The following is a 12,254-nucleotide window of genomic DNA, read 5'->3' as shown; positions in this document are numbered from 1 at the left end:
GGGACTTCAGAGACAGTGAGCGCAGAGTGGAAGGCCCCTACCTGACCTACCCAAGGAACCCGCTTGTCTCTGGACTGCCTGGACTCCTAACCAACCTGTTGCTGGTACCTTGGACTGTGGCCTGTCACCCACAAGTAAACCAGGTAAAGACTTATCACTTGTCTCCTCCATTTATTCACCGGCTACACCATCTACGCCACACACCACAGGACCCCTGGGGACCCAGCTTCACCTGTGGGAAGTGTAACATCTGGGCTGCCGCAACATCCCCCAGGGGACCCCTTTAGTGCAGCGTCGGTCCCCCTATTGACCGAACACCACAGGTGGCGTCACAACAAACTTTGAACATTAACCCCTTTAAAAGGGATGGCCAGGGCCAGGGGCGCAGGATGGAAGCAGCACATTACAGAATGGCAGCGCAGGATGGGGGCACATGACAGGATTGGGGCACAGGATGGGAGCACATGACAGGACAGGGGCGCAGGATGGGAGCAGCACATGACAGAACAGGGGCACAGGACGGGAGCAGCACATGACAGAACAGGGGCGCAGGATGGGAGCAGCACATGACAGAATGGGGGCGCAGGATAGGAGCAGAACATGACAGAACGGGGGCGCAGGATGGGAGCAGCACATTACAGAATGGCGGCGCAGGATGGGAGCAGCACATGACAGGATGGGGGCGCAGGATAAGAGTAGCACATGACAGGATGGGTGTGCAGGATGGGAGCAGCACATTCCAGAATGGGGGTGCCAGATGGGAGCACCACATGACAGGATTGCGGCGCAGGATGGGAGCACATAACAGGATGAGGGCTTAGGAAGAGAGAAGCACTTGACAGGATGGGGGCGCAGGATGGGCGCAGCACATGACAGGATGGGGGCGCAGGATGGGAGCAGCACATGACAGGATGAAGGCGCAGGATGGGAGCAGCACATACCAGAATGGGGACGCATGATGGTAGCTGCACATGACAGCATGGGGGTGCAGGATAGGAGCACCACATGACAGAATGGGGGTGCAGGATGGGAGCAGCACATGACAGCATACGGGTGCAAGATGGGAGCACCACATGACAGGATTGGGGTGCAGGATGGGAGCACATGACAGGACGAGGGCTCAGGAAGGAAGAGAGTAGCACATGACAAGATGGAGGCACACAAAACAGGATGAGGGCGTAGGATGGGGGCTGCACATGACAGGATGAGGGCGCAAGATGGAAGCAGCACATGACGGAATGGGGGCGCAGGATGGGAACAGCACATGACAGAACGGGGGGCGCAGGATGGGAGCAGCACATTATAGAATGGTGGCGCAGGATGGGGGCTGCACATGACAGGATGAGGGTGCAGGATGGAAGCAGCACATACCAGGATGGAGACCATATAAAAATATAAATTCTCGCCACCCGGGCGTAGAACGGGTTCAATAACTAGTATAATATATGAGTTTCACTTCTTGTATTGAAGAACTGAAATAAACTTTTTGATGACATTCTAATTTTGTGAGATGCACCTGTATCTCATGCGTGGGGTCACAGTTAATAAGAGGAGGGAGGTCTCTGGATAATATATTGGCCCTGAAATGAATAAATCAAAATGGAGACTCCCTCATCCCTCACACCCGGAACCTCCTGTAGATGGCAGTATATAGAGGTAATTCCCACTATTACCCAGAGCCTACTGTAACTGGCGGTATATAGAGGTAATTACTGGTATTACCCAGAGCCTGAAGTCAACAAGTAAAGCCAGCTCACCACCTTCCAGGTGCACGGGAGCCCCGTCCTGGTGAGAGCATATGTAGCAGAGAAAAAAAAGGTCTTTGTTCCAGCTCCTTAGATAATATCTTCAAAATTTATTTCATCAATTAAAAATGACAAAAGGCATGCTCCAAGACCGCACGATGTGCACACAGAAACAGCAGGTGACGCGTTTCGATCGCAAGAGCGATCTTTATCATGTGGCCTTGGAGCATGACTTTTGTCATTTTTAATTGATGAAATAAATTTTGAAGATTATATCTAAGGAGCTGGAACAAAGACCTTTTTTTTTCTCTATTACCCAGAGCCTCCTGTAGGTGGCGGTATATAGATTTAATTCCCGCTATAAGGCCGGAGTCATACTCCAGCGAGATACGGCCGAGTCTCGCAGGTTAAAAACAAGCTCTGGCACCGGCACTCCGGAGCGGAGCGTGCGGCTCCATGTATTGCTCCGCTCTGGAGTGCCGGTGCCAGAGCTGGGTTTTAACCTGCGAGACTCGGCCATACCTCACTGTGTGTGATCTCGGCCTTACCCAGAGCCTACTGTAACTGGCGGTATATAGAGGTAATTCCCGCCATTACCCAGAGCCTACTGTAACTGGCGTTATATATAGGGGTAATTTCTGGTATTACCCTGAGCCTCCTGTAGGTGGCGGTATATAAGAAAATGAGTAGATCCCTGTATTACCCGAAGCCTCCTGTAGATAGCGATATATATATATATATATATATATATATATATATATATAATATTATATATATAATAGAGGTAATTCCCCGTATTACCCGGAGCCCCCTATAGGTGGCGGTATATAAGTAAATTCGGGGATTATCTGTAGCTTCTTGTGGGTGGCTGTGTATAGAGGTATTTCACAGTCTTCTGTAGGTGGCGATATATAGAGGTAATTTCCGGTATTAGGGCACAGACAAACTGCCGTATTTTTTGTGCGAGAATCGCATCGTAAACCTTGTATTGGCTGTCGGCTCTCCTGACCTGAGCTTGACAGCTGCATAGTAATCCATCATGCTGTCTTGCTCAGTTCAGGAGGTGCCAGGCCAGTCCGTGCAGTGCGATGTGATTTTCGCACAAGAAATACGGCAGTCTGTCTCTTCCCTAACTCAGAGACTCCTGTAGGTGGTGGTATATAAAGGTAAATCACAGTATTACCCTGAGCCTCCGGTAGGGGGCAGTATATAGAAGTAAATCCCGGTATTTCCCAGAGCCTCCTGTAAGTGGCGGTATATAGAGGTAATTCCCGGTATTTCATGGAACCTCCTGTAGGTGGCAGTATATAGAGGTAAATCCCTGTATTACCCGAAGCCTCGTGTACGTGGCGGCATGGAGAAATAAATCCTGATATTACCCAGAGCCTCCTGTAGGTGGCGATATATAGAGGTAAATCCTGGTATTACCCAGAGCCTCCTGTAGGTGGCAGTATATAGAGGTAAATCCTGGTATCACCCAGAGCCTCCTGTAGGTGGCAGTATATAGAGGTAAATCCTGGTATTACCCGGAGCCTCCTGTAGGTGGCGGTATATAGAGGTAAATCCTGGTATTACCCGAACCTCTTGTAGGTGGCAGTATATAGAGGTACCGTATATACTCGAGTATAAGCCGACCCGAGTATAAGCCAACCACCCTAATTTTGCCACAAAAAACTGGGAAAACGTATTGACTCGAGTATAAGCCTAGGGTGGAAAATGCAGCAGCTACCGGTGAATTTCAAAAATAAAAATAGGTGCTCCATACCGTTCATTATTGCCCTATAGATGCTCCATATAAAGCTGTGCCACATACAGTATAATGCTCCATACCATTGATTATTGCCCCATAGATTATCCATATATAGCTGTGCCATATAGAATGCTCTGCACCGTTCATTATGGCCCCATAGATGCTCCATATAAAGCTGTGCCCCATATACAATGCTCTGCACCGTTCAGTTTGGCCCCATAGATGCTCCATAGAAAGCTGTGCCACATATAATGCTCTACACCGTTCAGTATGGCCCCATATAAAGCTGTGCCATATATAATGCTCTGCACCGTTCATTATGGCCCTATAGATGCTCCATATAAATCTGTGCCATATATAACGCTGCTGCTGCAATAAAAAAAAACAAAAAACACATACTCACCTTTCTTGCTTGCAGCTCCCAGCGTCCGGTCCCGGCGTCTCTCCGCACTGACTGATCAGGCAGACGGCGGCGTGCACACTAGTACGTCATCGCGCCCTCTGACCTGCACAGTCAGAGCGGAGAGACACCGGGAAGACGGAGCGGCGCCTGGCGTGTGGAACATGGACAGGTGAATATGACATACTTACCTAGTCCCGGCGATCCTGACGCTCCCCCTGCCCGTCACACTGTCTTCGGGTGCCGCAGCTTCTTCCTCTATCAGTGGTCACTGTTACCGCTGATTAGAGAAATGAATATGCGGCTCCCCCCAATGGGAGTGGAGTCCATATTCATAAGTTTAATGAGCGGTCCCACGTGACCGCCGTACAGGGGAAGAACTGCAGCACCCGAAGACAGTGTGACGGGCAGGGGGAGCGTCAGGAGTGCCGGGACTAGGTAAGTATGCCTCAGCGCCCTCTCCCCCTCACCCGCCAACCCTGCCACAGACCGTGACTCGAGTATAAGCCGAGAGGGGCACTTTCAGCCCAAAAATTTGGGCTGAAAATCTCGGCTTATACTCCAGTATATACGGTAATTTCCGATATTATCAGTAGCCTCCTGTAGATGGTGGTATATAGAGGTAATTCCCGGTATTACCCAAAGCTTCCTGCAGGTGGCGGTATATAGAAGTAAAGCACCCGACGCACCCGGGCAAGTGCCGGGGCCCTGGTGAGACGGGGGGCCCACTCAGGGGCGCACCTACCATGTGGCAAGTTGAACAGTACTTTGTCTCAGGTGGCACTGGCGTTGATGAAGAGAGGGGGCAGCAGATTCTACCGGTGTAGTAACTGAATTTGCGTCGGAGACGAAGGCTCAGTTACTACTCTATTACACAGTTCACTCCCAACCGTCCCGAATCCCCTCATCCAGCTCATGTGACCGGTCACGTGATCGTGACATTATCACAGGTCCTGAACCTGAAGTCGCTCCTCTCATGCATCTGCTCGCGCTGCTCATATAAGGCTGTTCTGTGCACACAGGACCTGTGATGAGGTCACAAGAGGAGAGGAGTCAGAGGTCACATGATCAGTGGCCTCAGTGTATGCAGGACTCTGCTGTGCTGGTTGTCATGGTGCTGGATGAGGGTAAGTTTATGTGTGGGGTCAGGAGGGGTTTGCAGGGTGGATGTAGCAGTGCTGTGTGTGTATGAGGTGTATGGAGCGGAGCTGTGTGAGTATTTCGTGTACGGAGCAGAGCCCCGTGTGTACGAGGTGTATAGAGCGGAGCTGTGTGTGTATGAGGTGTACGGAGCGGAGCCGTGCGTGTACGAGGTGTGGGGAGTGGAGCCATGTATGTACGAGGTGTATGGAGCAGAGCCATATGTGTACGGAGCAGAGCCGCATGTGTATGAAGTGTGTGGAGCAGAGCCGTGTGTGTACGATGTGTACAGAGCGGAGCCGTGTGTGTACAAGGTGTATGGAGCGGAGCTGTGTGAGTATTTCGTGTATGGAGCGGAGCCCCGTGTGTACGAGGTGTATAGAGCGGAGCTGTGTGTGTATGAGGTGTACGGAGCGGAGCCGTGTGTGTACGAGGTGTGGGGAGCGGAGCCGTGTATGTACGAGGTGTGGGGAGCGGAGCCGTGTATGTACGAGGTGTATGGAGCGGAGCCATATGTGTGTCCGAAGTGTGTGGAGCGGAGCCGTGTGTGTACGATGTGTACAGAGGGGAGCCGTGTGTGTACGAGGTGTGCGGAGCGGAGCTGTGTGTGTACGAGGTGTGCAAGGCTGAGCCGTGTGTGTACGAGGTGTATGGAGCGGAACCGTGTGTGTACGGGGTGAACGGAGCGGAGCCACATGTGTACGGGGTGTACGAAATGGAGCCGAAGTGTACGGAGCTGAGCTGTGTGTGTACAGAGCGGAGCAGAGCTTTGTGTGTACGGGGTGTACGGCGCGGAGCCACATGAGGACAAGGTGTATGGAGCAGAGCCGCATGTGTGCAAGGTTTACAGAGTGGAGCCATGTGTGTATGAGGTGTACATAGCGTGGCCGTGTGTATACAAGGTGTTCGGAGCAGAGCTGCATGTGGACAAGGTTTATGGAGTTGAGCCATGTGTGTACTGAGTGGAGCCGTCTGTGTACGAGGCATGCAAAGCGGAAACGTGTGTGCATGAGGTGTGTGGAGCCGCGCGTGCATGAAGTCGGTGTATGTTTGGGATCAAATTTCATACCTCCCAACCGTCCCGTATCCAGCAGGACAGTTCTGATTTTGAGAGTCTGCCCTGCTGTCCCGGCCGGTAGCTTATTTTTCTCTGTACTTTCTTTCTTTGTTTCTTTCTTTCCCCTCTTTCTTTCTCTCGCTCTCTGTTCTTTCTTTCTTTCTTTCTTTTTCTCTTTCTCTCTCTGTTCTTTCTTTCCCCTCTCTTTCTTTCTCTGTTCTTTCTTTTCCCCTTTCTTTCTTTCCCCTCTTACTCTCTCTCTGTTCGTTCTTTCTTTCTTTCTTTCTCTCTGTTGTTTCTCTCTCTCCTTTCTCTGATGTTTCTTTATTTCCCCACTTTCTTTCTCTCTCTGTTCTTTCTTTCTTTTTCTCTTTTCTTTCTCTGTTCTCTCTTTCTTTTCCCTTTCTTTCTCTCTCTGTTCTTTTTCTCTCTCTATGTTCTTTCTTTCTTCCCCTCTTTCTTTCACTCTCTGTTCTTTCTTTATTTCTCTCTGTTCTCTTTCCCTCTTTCTTTCTCTGTTCTTTCTTTCCCCTCTCTTTCTTTTTCTTTCTCTCTCTGTTCTTTCTTTCCTCTCCTTCTCTCTGTTCTTTCCCTCTCTCCTTTCTTTTTTTCTCTCTCTCTGTTCTGTCTTTCTCTCTGTTGTTTTTTGTTTCCCCTCTTTCTTTATCTCTCTGTTCTTTCTTTTTCTTTCTTTTTCTCTGTTATTTCTTTCTTTCCCCTCTTTCTCTCTCTCTGTTCTTTCTTTCCCCTCTCCTTCTTTCTCTGTTTTCTTTCTTTCTCTCTGTTCCTTCTTTAACCCACTTACTCTCTCTCTCTTTGTTCTTTCTCTCTCCTTTCTTTCTTTCTTTCTTTCTTTCTCTCTCTGTGCTTCCTTTCCCTATAACCAACGAACAGAAAAAGGGGGTGAGGGTGTTAAAAAGGTACTACTGGCCTCTCAGATCCTCAATATTAATCTGACCCGATAGCAAAATGACTATATTTGCCCATAGGATGAATAGTATATACGTGATCTCATTTATATGGTACAAATAAGTGGTGCTTATAAGAAAAGGATGTTATACCCATACATGTTAGTGTGACTTACTTGGGCAAGTGGAGGACACATCCTATGGGCAACTATAGTCATTTTGCTATCAAGTCAGATTAAGGCCGGCCTCACACTAGCGTGTTTTACGGATGTAAGAGAGGTGCTGAAAATACGGATTGCATACGGTACAATGATTCTCTATGGCCCAGCTCCTATCAGCCGTATTTTACTGATCCGTATTATACGGTGTTCTACGGCCGTAGAAAAACGCAGCATGCTGTGTTTGTCACCGTATTGCGCAAAAAATACGCCAATGAAAGTCTATGGGGCGAGAAAAATACGGATTACACACGGACCAGCAGTGTGACTTGCGAGAAATACGCAGCGGTGTTAGAGAGAAAAGCCGGCAATTCAGTGCGGTGTACAGTAAAATCACACTGACAGGTTACAGTAGAATAGCTAAGATAAATGTCTACACATAGTATAGGTATATATATATATATATGTATATATATATACACACATACATACACCCCTATACTGTTAGTGAGACACATATACATATATATATATATTAATATTTCATCCAGCGCGATATAGCAGAAAGCCGGTAATTCAATTGCCGGCTTTTGCTATCTCCTTCCTAAACCCGACATGATATGAGACATGGTTTACATACAGTAAACCATCTCATATCACCATTTTTTTGCATATTCCACACTACTAATGTTAGTAGCGTGTATATGCAAAATTTGGGTGCTCTAGCTATTAAACGAAAGTGTTAAATGGCGGAAAAAATTGGCGTGGGCTCCCGCGCAATTTTTTCCGCCAGAGTAGTAAAGCCAGTGACTGAGGGCAGATATTAATAGCCTGGAGAGGGTCCATGGTTATTGCCCCCCCTGGCTAAAAACATCTGCCCCCAGCCACCCCAGAAAAGGCACATCTGGAAGATGCTCCTATTCTGGCACTTGGCCACTCTCTTCCCATTCCCGTGTAGCGGTGGGATATGGGGTAATGAAGGGTTAATGCCACCTTGCTATTGTAAGGTGACATTAAGCCAGATTAATAATGGAGAGGCGTCAATTATGACACCTATCCATTATTAATCCAATTGTAATAAAGGGTTAAAAAACACACACACAATATTGCAAAGTATTTTAATGAAATAAAAACACAGGTTTTTGTAATATTTTATTATCCTGGTAATCCACCAGTAGATCCCAGTTCACTTCGTTCTGTAGTGTAAAGTCACTGATCTGCCTGTAGAGGGCGTTGCTCGTTACTGTACGTTTCCGCGGTCTCCTAAATGGTGCAGTAACACAGCTCTGTCTCTAGAGGTCAGACCAGTCGGAGTCGCCGCTCTTTGCATATTGTTGTACATCTATCATTAAAGCCGCCAATCTCCATGGTGATTATAGACGTTCTAGTCTAGTTTATTCGTCTTTATGGTGGCTCAAAGTCTCTCTATACAGATCAATAGATTCTCTATTGTAGGCTGAGTGACAGCGACGAAGACTGGGTGCTGTCAACCAGGGAAATGTGAGGAGAGAACAGAGAGAAGCGCCGGACAGAGGGGTGAGTGTGCGGAGTGGAGGTGTCTGTGGTGGGCGCTGTACTGGGGAGACTTCTTCACTGGGATGAGGGGTTTGGTGAGACACTTTCCTGCAGTGACGATATGGGGGTGGTATCCTCGGGTGCGCTGTATGTTTGGGGTCTGGGGAGGCGGTATCCTCGGGTGCACTGTATGTTTGGGGTCTGGGGAGGCGGTATCCCCAGGTGCGCTGTATGTTTGGGGTCTGGGGAGGTGGTATCCTCGGGTGCGCTGTATGTTTGGGGTGTGAGAGGTGGTATCCTCGGGTGCGCTGTATGTTTGGGGTCTGGGGAGGTGGTATCCTCGGGTGCGCTGTATGTTTGGGGTGTGAGAGGTGGTATCCTCGGGTGCGCTGTATGTTTGGGGTCTGGGGAGGCGGTATCCTCGGGTGCGCTGTATGTTTGGGGTGTGAGAGGTGGTATCCCCAGGTGCGCTGTATGTTTGGGGTCTGGGGAGGCGGTATCCTCGGGTGCACTGTATGTTTGGGGTCTGGGGAGGCGGTATCCCCAGGTGCGCTGTATGTTTGGGGTGTGAGAGGTGGTATCCTCGGGTGCGCTGTATGTTTGGGGTCTGGGGAGGGCGGTATCCCCAGGTGCGCTGTATGTTTGGGGTGTGAGAGGTGGTATCCTCGGGTGCGCTATATGTTTGGGGTCTGGGGAGGGCGGTATCCCCAGGTGCGCTGTATGTTTGGGGTCTGGGGAGGTGGTATCCTCGGGTGCGCTGTATGTTTGGGGTGTGAGAGGTGGTATCCTCGGGTGCGCTATATGTTTGGGGTCTGGGGAGGGCGGTATCCCCAGGTGCGCTGTATGTTTGGGGTCTGGGGAGGCGGTATCCTCGGGTGCACTGTATGTTTGGGGTGTGAGAGGTGGTATCCTCGGGTGCGCTGTATGTTTGGGGTGTGAGAGGTGGTATCCTCGGGTGCGCTGTATGTTTGGGGTCTGGGGAGGGCGGTATCCCCAGGTGCGCTGTATGTTTGGGGTGTGAGAGGTGGTATCCTCGGGTGCGCTGTATGTTTGGGGTCTGGGGAGGGCGGTATCCCCAGGTGCGCTGTATGTTTGGGGTGTGAGAGGTGGTATCCTCGGGTGCGCTGTATGTTTGGGGTGTGAGAGGTGGTATCCTCGGGTGCGCTGTATGTTTGGGGTGTGAGAGGTGGTATCCTCGGGTGCGCTGTATGTTTGGGGTCTGGGGAGGCGGTATCCTCGGGTGCGCTGTATGTTTGGGGTGTGAGAGCTGGTATCCTCGGGTGCGCTATATGTTTGGGGTCTGGGGAGGGCGGTATCCCCAGGTGCGCTGTATGTTTGGGGTCTGGGGAGGCGGTATCCTCGGGTGCACTGTATGTTTGGGGTCTGGGGAGGCGGTATCCTCGGGTGCGCTGTATGTTTGGGGTGTGAGAGCTGGTATCCTCGGGTGCGCTATATGTTTGGGGTCTGGGGAGGGCGGTATCCCCAGGTGCGCTGTATGTTTGGGGTCTGGGGAGGCGGTATCCTCGGGTGCACTGTATGTTTGGGGTCTGGGGAGGCGGTATCCCCGGGTGCGCTGTATGTTTGGGGTCTGGGGAGGCGGTATCCTCGGGTGCACTGTATGTTTGGGGTGTGAGAGCTGGTATCCTCGGGTGCGCTATATGTTTGGGGTCTGGGGAGGGCGGTATCCCCAGGTGCGCTGTATGTTTGGGGTCTGGGGAGGCGGTATCCTCGGGTGCGCTGTATGTTTGGGGTGTGAGAGGTGGTATCCTCGGGTGCGCTATATGTTTGAGGTCTGGGGAGGGTGGTATCCTCGGGTGCGCTGTATGTTTGGGGTCTGGGGAGGGCGGTATCCTCGGGTGCGCTGTATGTTTGGGGTCTGGGGAGGCGGTATCCTCGGGTGCACTGTATGTTTGGGGTGTGAGAGGTGGTATCCTCGGGTGCGCTATATGTTTGGGGTCTGGGGAGGGCGGTATCCCCAGGTGCGCTGTATGTTTGGGGTCTGGGGAGGCGGTATCCTCGGGTGCACTGTATGTTTGGGGTGTGAGAGGTGGTATCCTCGGGTGCGCTATATGTTTGGGGTCTGGGGAGGGCGGTATCCCCAGGTGCGCTGTATGTTTGGGGTCTGGGGAGGGCGGTATCCTCGGGTGCGCTGTATGTTTGGGGTCTGGGGAGGCGGTATCCTCGGGTGCGCTGTATGTTTGAGGTCTGGGGAGGCGGTATCCTCGGGTGCGCTGTATGTTTGGGGTCTGGGGAGGGCGGTATCCTCGGGTGCGCTGTATGTTTGGGGTCTGGGGAGGGCGGTATCCTCGGGTGCGCTATATGTTTGGGGTCTGGGGAGGGCGGTATCCTCGGGTGCGCTGTATGTTTGGGGTGGTATCCTCTGGTGCGCTATTTGTGTGTGGGGGTGCAGTATCCTCTGGTGTGCTGTATATTTGGCAGGTGGTATCCTTGAGTGCTGTATGTTTAGGGTGTGGGAGGGATCCTCAGGTGCCCTGTATGTTTCGGGTGTATGGGGAGCGGTATCCTCAGGTGTGCTGTATATTTGAGGTTTGAGGGGTGGTATCCTCAGTGGCGCTGTGTATTTGGGGGGTGGGGAGGCAGTATCCTCGGTGGCGCTGTGTATTTGGGGGGTGGGGAGGCAGTATCCTCAGGTGCGCTGTATATTTGAGGTGTGGGGGCGGTATCTTTGGGTATGCTGTATGATTGGGGTGTGGAGGGACTTAATCTTCAGGTGCACTGTATGTGTGGGGGGAGGTATCATCGGGTGCGCTGTGTGTGTGAGGGGTGGTACCCTCGGGAGCGCTGTGTGTTTGGGGTATGAGATGTTTGGGGTATCCTCGGGTGCTCTTAATGTATGGGATGTGTGGGGTGCGGTATCCTCAGGTGCGCTGTATGTTTGGGGTGGGGGGTGGTATCCTCAGGTGCGCTGTATGTTTTTATCCTCGGGTGCGCTGTATGTTTGGGGTGGGGGGGTGGTATCCTCAGGTGCGGTGTATGTTTTTATCCTCGGGTGCGCTGTATGTTTGGGGTGGGGGGGTGGTATCCTCAGGTGCGCTGTATGTTTTTATCCTCGGGTGCGCTGTATGTTTGGGGTGTGGGGGATGGTATCCTCGGGTGCACTGTATGTTTGGGGTGTGGGGGATGGTATCTTCGGGTGCTCTGTATGTTTGGGGTGTGGAGGGGCGGGATCCTCATGTGCACTGTATATTTGGGGTGTGGGGGGCGGTATCCTCGGGTGCTCTGTATGTTTGGGGTGTGGAGGGGTGGGATCCTCATGTGCACTGTATATTTGGGGTGTGGGGGGCGGTAACCTCGGGTGCTCTGTATGTTTGGGGTGTGGAGGGGCGGGATCCTCATGTGCACTGTATATTTGGGGTGTGGGGGGCGGTAACCTCGGGTGCTCTGTATGTTTGGGGTGTGGAGGGGCGGGATCCTTGGGTGCTCTATGTTTGGGGTGTGGAGGGGCGGGATCCTCAGGTGCACTGTATATTTGGGGTGTGGGGGTGGTATCTTGGGTATAGGGGTGATATCCTTGGGTGTTCTGTATTTTTGGGGCGTGGGGGGAGGCATCATTGGGTGTG

The 12,254-nt window shown here is 51.5% G+C and overlaps 1 protein-coding gene across 3 annotated transcripts in view; it reads left to right on the top strand.

Annotated features, from left to right (window-relative positions):
* Positions 1–8,558: 8,558 nt before the first annotated feature.
* The window catches only part of DENND4B (DENN domain containing 4B), an 83,373-nt gene continuing 79,677 nt past the window's right edge, over positions 8,559–12,254 (top strand). The window contains exon 1 of one of the 3 annotated variants that reach the window (XM_069768172.1): positions 8,559–8,694. The gene's annotated coding sequence lies outside the window, so the exon portion shown is untranslated. The remainder of the gene's footprint in view (positions 8,695–12,254) is intronic. The other 2 variants (XM_069768165.1, XM_069768176.1) reach the window with 2 other exon arrangements.

Source organism: Ranitomeya imitator, chromosome 1, assembly GCF_032444005.1.
Source record: "Ranitomeya imitator isolate aRanImi1 chromosome 1, aRanImi1.pri, whole genome shotgun sequence".
Lineage (NCBI taxonomy): Eukaryota > Metazoa > Chordata > Amphibia > Anura > Dendrobatidae > Ranitomeya > Ranitomeya imitator.
Note: the sequence above shows the minus strand (reverse complement) of the source record. Positions and strands in the feature narration are given on the sequence as shown.